Genomic DNA, 8353 nt, shown 5'->3' on the forward strand with positions numbered 1-8353 from the left:
AAGTTACTAAACTGAAAACTGAACTGAAATGTTGATACTTAACCTCCCCATATTGAACATATCTCACATTCAACTACAATAAATCAAAGCTTTATACTTTGTCTACAAAATCTTGCCTTTTATTTCCATGTCTTTGGTCATACTTTAGCACCAACATTTCCCACATGTTGAATATAAAATGCATACACAAACTAATAACGTGATTACACGTGGATCAGGATAACTAAAACAAAGCTTATTAGTATGTTACCAGGACTGGAAGGTTTGTATTATAAGGAGGGGCTGGATAGACTGGGACATTTTTCCCTGCAGCTTAGGAGCGTGAGGGGTGACCTGATGGAGGTTTATAAAATCATGAAGGGCATAGGTAAGGTGAATACCCAAGATCTTTTCCCCAGGGGAGGGGAGTCCAAAACTAGTTGGAATAGGTTTAAGGTGAGAGGGGAAAAATTTTAAAGGGATCTGAGGGGCAACTTTTTCAAACAGAGGCTGGTGCATGCATGGGGTGAGCTGCCAGAGGAGGTGGTAGAGGCGGGTACAATTACAACATTTAAAAGACATTCAGATAGGTGCACGGGTAGGAAAGTGCTAGAAGGATAACAGCCAAACACAGGCAAAAGGGACGAGTTCAGTGTAGGAAGTCTGATCGACATGAATGAGTTGGGCCGAAGGGTCAATTTATGTGCAGTTGGGGAGACGGCAACAGTAGGGGGAATGAAGGTAGCAGTTGGGGTAGGAGGTGAGGGGAGCAGTTGTGTGGGGGAGGTTTGAGGGGAGCAGTGGGGAGAGGAGGGATGAGGGGAACAGTGGCGGGGAGGGATGAGAGTAGCGGTGGGGGTGAGGAGAGAGGGGAGCGGTGGGGGTGAGGAGGGAGGGGAGCGGTGGGGGTGGGGTGAGGTGAGGTGAGGTGAGGAGTGGAGGGGAGGGGAGGGGAGGGGAGGGGAGGGGAGGGAGGGGAGGGGGAGGGGAGGGGAGGGGAGGGGAGGGGAGTGGGAGGGGAGTGGAGGGGGAGGGGGACGGGGAGGGGGAGTGGAGGGGGAGGGGGAGGGGGAGTGGAGGGGGAGGGGGAGGGGGAGTGGAGGGGGAGGGGGAGGGGGAGGGGGAAGGGGGAAGGGGGGAGGGGGAAGGGGGAAGGGGGGAGGGGGAAGGGGGGAGGGGGAAGGGGGGAGGGGGAAGGGGGAAGGGGGAGGGGGAAGGGGGAGGGGGAAGGGGGAGGGGGAAGGGGGAAGGGGAAGGGGGAAGGGGAGGGGGAAGGGGAGGGGGAAGGGGAGGGGGAAGGGGGGGAAGGGGAGGGGGGGGAGGGGGGGGGGGGAAGGGGAGGGGGGGGAGGGGGGGGGGGGAAGGGGAGGGGGGGGAGGGGGGGAAGGGGAGGGGGGGGAGGGGGGGAAGGGGAGGGGGGGAAGGGGAGGGGGGGGAGGGGGGGAAGGGGGGAAGGGGAGGGGGGGAAGGGGGGGGAAGGGGGGGAAGGGAAGGGAAGGGGGGGAAGGGAAGGGGAGGGGGGGAAGGGGGGGGAAGGGGAAGGGGGGGGAAGGGGAAGGGGGGGGAAGGGGGGGGAAGGGGGGGAAGGGGAAGGAAGGGGGGGAAGGGGGGGGAAGGGGGGGAAGGGGGGGAAGGGGGGGGAAGGGGAAGGGGGGGAAGGGGGGGGAAGGGGGGGAAGGGGGGGGAAGGGGAAGGGCGGGGGAAGGGGAAGGGGGGGAGGGGGAGGGAGGGGGAGGGAGGGGGAAGGGGGGGAGGGGGAAGGGGGGGAGGGGGAGGGAGGGGGAAGGGGGGAGGGAGGGGGAGGGAGGGGGAAGGGGGGGAGGGGGAAGGGGGGGAGGGGGAAGGGGGAAGGGGGGGAGGGGGAAGGGGGGGAGGGGGAAGGGGGGGGAGGGGGAGGGAGGGGGAAGGGGAAGGGGGGGGAAGGGGAAGGGGGGGAAGGGGAAGGGGGGGAAGGGGAAGGGGGGGAAGGGAAGGGGGGAAGGGGAGGGGGGGAAGGGGAGGGGGGGGAAGGGGAGGGGGGGGAGGGGGAGGGGAAGGGGGGGAAGGGGGGGGAAGGGGAGGGGGGGGAGGGGGAGGGGAAGGGGGGGAAGGGGAGGGGGAGGGGGGGGAGGGGGAGGGGGGGGAGGGGAGGGGGGGGGAGGGGGAGGGGAGGGGGGGAGGGGGAGGGGAGGGGGGGAAGGGGGGGAGGGGGAGGGGAGGGGGGGAAGGGGGGAAGGGGGGAGGGGAAGGGGGAGGGAGGGGGGAGGGGAAGGGGGGAGGGGAAGGGGGAGGGGAGGGGGAGGGGGAGGGGAAGGGGGAGGGGAGGGGGAGGGGAGGGGAAGGGGGGGAGGGGAAGGGGAAGGGGAAGGGGGGAAGGGGGAGGGGAAGGGGAAGAGGGGAAGGGGAAGAGGGGAAGGGGGAGGGGAGGGGAAGAGGGGAAGGGGGGAGGGGAGGGGGGGAGGGGAAGGGGGGAAGGGGGGGAGGGGGGAAGGGGGGAAGGGGGGGAGGGGGGAAGGGGGGAAGGGGGGAGGGGGGAGGGGGGAGGGGGCGGGGGGGGGAGGGGGCGGGGGGGGAGGGGGAGGGGGCGGGGGGGGAGGGGCGGGGGGGGAGGGGGCGGGGGGGAGGGGGGAATGAGGGGAGGGGGGAGGGGGGAGGGGGGAATGAGGGGAGAGGGGAGGGGGGAGGGGGGAGGGGGGAATGAGGGGAGGGGGGGAGGGGGGAATGAGGGGAGGGGGGAGGGGGGAATGAGGGGAGGGGAGGGGGGAATGAGGGAGGGGAGGGGGGAGGGGAGGGGGAATGAGGGGAGGGGAGGGGGGAAGGAGGGGAGGGGAGGGGAGGGGGGAAGGAGGGGAGGGGAGGGGGGAATGAGGGGAGGGAGGGGGGAATGAGGGGAGGGGAGGGGGGAATGAGGGGAGGGGGGAATGAGGGGAGGGGGAATGAGGGGAGGGGGAATGAGGGGAGGGGGTAATGAGGGGGGAGGGGGGAATGAGGGGAGGGGGAGGGGGAGGGGGAGGGGGGAATGAGGGGAGGGGGAGGGGGGAGGGGGGGAGGGGGGAATGAGGGGAGGGGGAGGGGGGAATGGGGGGAGGGGGGAATGGGGGGAGGGGGAGGGGGGGAATGGGGGAGGGGGGAATGGGGGGAGGGGGAGGGGGGAATGGGGGGAGGGGGGAATGGGGGGAGGGGGGGTGGGGGAGGGGGGGTGGGGGGAATGGGGGAGTGGGGGAATGGGGGAGTGGGGGAGGGGGTGGGGGAGGGGGTGGGGGGAGGGGGAATGGGGGGAGGGGGTGGGGGGAGGGGGAATGGGGGGAGGGGGTGGGGGGAGGGGGAATGGGGGGAGGGGAGGGGGAATGGGGGGGAGGGGAGGGGAATGAGGGGGAGGGGAGGTGGAGGGGAGGGGGAGGGGGAGGGGAATGGGGGGGAGGGAGAATGGGGGGGAGGGGGAATGGAGGGGGAATGGGGAGGTGGGGAGGGGGGAGGGGGAATGGGGGGTGGGGGAGGGGGGAGGGGGAATGGGGGGTGGGGGAGGGGGAGTGGGGAATGGGGGGTGGGGGGAGGGGGAATGGGGGGTGGGGGAGGGGGAAGGGGGAGGGGTGAAGGGGGAAGGGGGAGGGGGAATGGGGAAGGGGGAGGGGGAATGGGGAAGGGGCAGGGGGAATGGGGGGAGGGGGAATGGGGGGAGGGAATGGGGGAAGGTGGTGGTGCCAGGGGGAGGGGGAAGGGGTGGGGGTGGGGGGTGGGGGTGGGAGGGGGAGGGGGATGGGGGGGGGGGGTGGGAGGGGGAGGGGAAGGGGGTGGGGGGGGGGAGGGGGAGGGGGGTGAGGGGAAGGGGGTGGGGGGGTGGGGGGGTGGGAGGGGGAGGGGGAAGGGGGAGGGGGGGTGGGAGGGGGAGGGGGAAGGGGTGGGGGGGGGGTGGGAGGGGGAGGGGGAAGGGGGTGGGGGGGTGGGAGGGGGAGAGGGAAGGGGTTGGGGGGGTGGGAGGGGAAGGGGTTGGGGGGTGGGAGGGGGAGGGGGAAGGGGGTGGGGGGGTGGAAGGGGGTGGGGGGGTGGGAGGGGGGAGGGGAAGGGGGTGGGGGGTGGGTGGGGGGAGGGGTGGGGGGTGGGGGGTGGGAGGGGGAGGGGGTGGGGGGGTGGGAGGGGGAGGGGGGCGGGGGATGGGGGAGGGGGAGGGGGATGGGGGAGGGGGAGGGGGGGGAGGGTGGTGGGGAGCAGAGGGCAGATCTTTGGGTGGCAGATCAGTGAGAGCTGGGATCAGAGGGTGCTGAATCTGTCGAAGGGATCAGTTCGGGGGCATCTGTGGGGGGGGATCAATGGGGGGCGGTGGATCAGTGGAGGGGGGACGGACAGTAGGACTAGGGGGCACAGCCTCAAGATAAAGGGGAGGCGGTTTAGAACGGAGTTGAGGAGGAACTTCTTCACTCAAAGGGTGGTGAATCTCTGGAATTCTCTGCCCGTTGAAGTGGTGGAGGCTGCCTCGCTAAATATTTTTAAGAAGCGGGTTGATGGGTTCTTGATAAGAGAGGGGATTAAGGGTTATGAGGAGAGGGCGGGAAAGTGGAACTGAGCCACAACAGATCAGCCATGATCTTGTTGAATGGCGGGGCAGGCTCGAGGGGCTAGATGGCCTACTCCTGCTCCTATTTCTTATGTTCTTATGTTCTTATCAGTGGAGGGGGGGACGCATCAGTGGAGGGATCAGTGGAGGGGGGGACCGCATCAGTGGAGGGGGGGACGCCGAGTTATCAGTGGAGGGGGGGACGCATCAGTGGAGGGGGGGACGCATCAGTGGAGGGGTGGGTCAGTGGGAGGGGGGGTCAGTGGGAGGGGGGGTCAGTGGGGGGGGTCAGTGGGAGGGGGGTCAGTGGGAGGGGTGGTCAGTGGGAAGGGACGGTCAGTGGGAGGGGGGTCAGTGGAAGGGGCGGTCAGTGGGAGGGGGGTCAGTGGAAGGGACGGTCAGTGGGAGGGGGGTCAGTGGAAGGGGCGGTCAGTGGGAGGGGGGAGTCAGTGGGAGGGGGGAGTCAGTGGGAGGGGGGAGTCAGTGGGAGGGGGGAGTCAGTGGGAGGGGGAATCAGTGAGGGATCATTGGGAGGGGGATCAATGGGAGGGGGGCATTAGTGGGAGGGGGACATCAGTGGGAGGGGGGAAGGTCAGTGGCAGGTGTGGTCAGTGGGAGGGGGAGACCAGTGGGGGAAGACCACTGGGGAGGGGGGGGATCAGTGGGGGAGGGGAGATCAGTGGGGGGAGGGGAGATCAGTGGGGGAGGGGAGATCAGTGGGGGGAGGGGAGATCAGTGGGGGGAGGGGAGATCAGTGGGGGGGGGGGATCAGTGGCGGGGGGGGGATCGGGGGGGGGATCAGTGGGGGGGGGGGACCAGTGGGGGGGGGAAATCAGTGGGGAGGGGGGGGAAATCAGTGGGGGAGGAGGGGGAAATCAGTGGGGGGGAGGGGGGATCAGTGGGGAGGGGGGAAATCAGTGGGGGGGAGGGGGGATCAGTGGGGAGGGGGGATCAGTGGGGGGGGGGCAGATTGTGAGTGGAACCTGGGGGCGGTGTGTGGGGCTCTGCTCCTTTACTCTTGACCCCCCAGGGGCCGGGAGGCTGACGGTGCGGCGGCGGTCAGCGGGGAGCGGGCTGAGGGGGGGCGGGACAGTGTCTCTGGAATCAGTGGGAAAGGCCTGAGTCCGGCTGGGGAAAGGGCGGCCTCTCAATCAGCCACCTACCTCCACACATCGGCCGCCAAGTTAGAAAGTTTGTGAAAGCAGCTGGGAGAGGGCGATGATCCAGCCGGGGGCCCGGCAGTCAGGCGCTGGGTGAAGCCGGTGGACTGGGTGCCAGGGTCGCCGCCGTCCTGTCACCGAGCGGCTACCATCGCTGCTCGAGCGCCGCTCAACACCCGGCGACGTCAGCGCGTCCCCACAACCCGCCCCGGGGCCCTGACTGACAGCCGGCTGCACCAATCACAGACCGGATAATCTGACTGACAGCCAGATAGATCAATCACAGACCGGATAGTCTGACTGACAGCTTGGTAGACCAATCACAGATCAGGTGGTCTGACTGACAGCCGGAAGGACCAACCACAGACCGGATGGTCTGACTGACAGCCGGGTGGACCAATCATAGACCGGGTAACCTGACTGACAGCTAGGTGGACCAATCACGAACCAGATTGTCTGACCCACTGCCGGATTGGACCAATCACAGACCGAATAGTCTGATTGACAGCCAGTTTGACCGCTCAGCAGCCGCGTGGATCTGAGTGACAGCCGAGGAAACCAATAACAGCCCCTTCCCGCCACGCAATGGAAGGCAGCGCGGCCAATCAGCGCGTTGGGGGTGGGGCACTGTGGTTTGGTAAGTTGAAGCGTCCCCGGCTGTCTGGGTGTCAGAAAGTCTCTGTGTCATAACCGTGATTTCGGGGAAATAAATTACACTGTTAGTATCTCGAGAAAATAAACACAAAGTGATGGGGAGGGGAGAGGTATAAATATTAAAGGTGCACCCAGAGTAGCCTCAGACCCTGGAGCTCCCACCTTGACCTCCAGGTGTGCTGCAGTACCAGCTTTCTCACTGCAGACAGAATTTTTAGCAGGTAGGTTTTTTTGCAGGTATTCTCCCCATGCCCCCCAACCCCATTCAGTATATCCTGCTGGTTCCACAACTTCCAACCACAACCCCCCCCCCATAAAGCTATCTCCTGTCATCCCAGTTCAATCCTCATTCACTTGCCCAATGGTTTTACCCTTGAGAATCTTGCCTCCAAACAACTGATCTTCAGTGATTGGCATCCCTGAACTTGACAGAAATTTGTCTACCAGGAAATTATTCCTTCAGCTCATACAATGCTACAATGCCAAGCTACATTTGATTTTGACTTGATTTGTTATTGTCACATGTATTGGGGTTACGGTGAAAAGTTTTGTTTCTTGCGCGCCACACAGTCAAAGCATACTGCTCATACAGAAGGAAAGGAAAGGGTGCAGAATGTAGTGTTACATTCATAGCTAGAGAAAGATCAACTTAATGCGAGGTAGGTTTATTCAAAATTTTGACAGCAGCAGGGAAGAAGGCGTTCTTGAGTTGGTTGGTACGTGAACTCAGACTTTTGTATCTTTTTCCCATTAGGTGAAGGTGGAACAGAGAATGTCTGGGGTACATGGGCTCCTCGATTCTGCTGGCTGCTTTGCCGAGGCAGCAGGAAGTATAGACAGATTCAATGGATGGGAGGCTGGTTTGCGTGATGGACAGGGCTTAGTTCACAACCTTTTGTCGTTTCTTGCAGTCTTGGGCAACATAGCTAGAGGCCATCCATATCACAACTTTTAGCATGACCAAGTCTTGGTTCGTTTTTTTTTAAATTTAAGGTTTATTTATTAATGTCACAAGTAGGCTTACATTAACTCTGCAATGAAGTTACTATGAAAATCCCCTTGTCACCATGCTCTGGCACCTGTTTGGGTACACTGAGAGAGAATTTAACATGGCCAATGCACCTAACCAGCGCATCTTTCAAACTGTGGGAGCAAACCAGAGCACCCGAAGGAAACCCACACAGACATAGGAACATAAGAACTAGGAGCAGGAGTAGGCCATCTGGCCCCACCAGTCTGCTCTGCCATTCAATATGATCATGACTGATCTTTTCGTAAGCTGCACTTACCTGTCCGCTCACCATAACCCTTAATTCCTTTACTGTTCAAAAATCTATCTATTGTTGCCTTAAAAACATTCAAGGAGGTAGCCTCTACTGCTTCACTGGGCAGGGAATTCTACAACTTCACAACCCTTTGGGTGAAGAACTTTCTCCTCAACTAAGTCCTAAATCTTCTCCCCTTTATTTTTGAGGCTATCCTCCCTAGTTTCACCTCACTCCACTGAAAACAGTTTCCCTGCTTCTATCGTATATAGTCCCTTCATAATCTTATATGTTTCTATAAGATCTCCTGTTATTCTTGTGAATTCTAATGAGTATAGCCCCAGTCTATTCAGTCTCTCCTCATAAACCAACCCTCTCAACTCCAGAATCACCCTAATGAATCTCCTCTGCACCCCCTCCAGTGCCAATATATCCTTTCTTAAGTAAGGAGACCAAGACTTACACAATACTCTAGGTGTGGCCTCACCAGCACCTTGTCCAGCTACAAGGTAACCTTGCTGTTTTTAAACTCCATCCCCCCGGCAATGAAAGACAAAATTCCATTTGCCATCTTAAGTACCTGCTGCACCTGCAAACTAACTTCTTGTGATTCTTGTACAAGGATACCCAGGCCCCTTTGCACAGCAGCACGCTGTAATTTTTTACCATTTAAACAATAGTCTATTTTGCTGTTATTCCTACGAAAATAGATGACCTTACATTTACCAACATTGTACTTCATCTACCAGACCCTTGTCCACTCA

General features: G+C 62.2%; 1 protein-coding gene across 3 annotated transcripts in view; it reads right to left on the reverse strand.

The window, feature by feature from the left end:
- Positions 1-5857, reverse strand: part of LOC145351834 (mitogen-activated protein kinase 9) — a 55612-nt gene extending 49755 nt beyond the window's left edge. For all 3 annotated transcript variants that reach the window (XM_080201518.1, XM_080201520.1, XM_080201521.1), the window contains exon 1: positions 5674-5857. The gene's annotated coding sequence lies outside the window, so the exon portion shown is untranslated. The remainder of the gene's footprint in view (positions 1-5673) is intronic.
- Between the last annotated feature and the right edge of the window lie 2496 nt (positions 5858-8353).

This window comes from Carcharhinus amblyrhynchos, chromosome 13 (genome assembly GCF_965287045.1).
Source record: "Carcharhinus amblyrhynchos chromosome 13, sCarAmb.v2.hapA, whole genome shotgun sequence".
Classification (NCBI taxonomy): domain Eukaryota; kingdom Metazoa; phylum Chordata; class Chondrichthyes; order Carcharhiniformes; family Carcharhinidae; genus Carcharhinus; species Carcharhinus amblyrhynchos.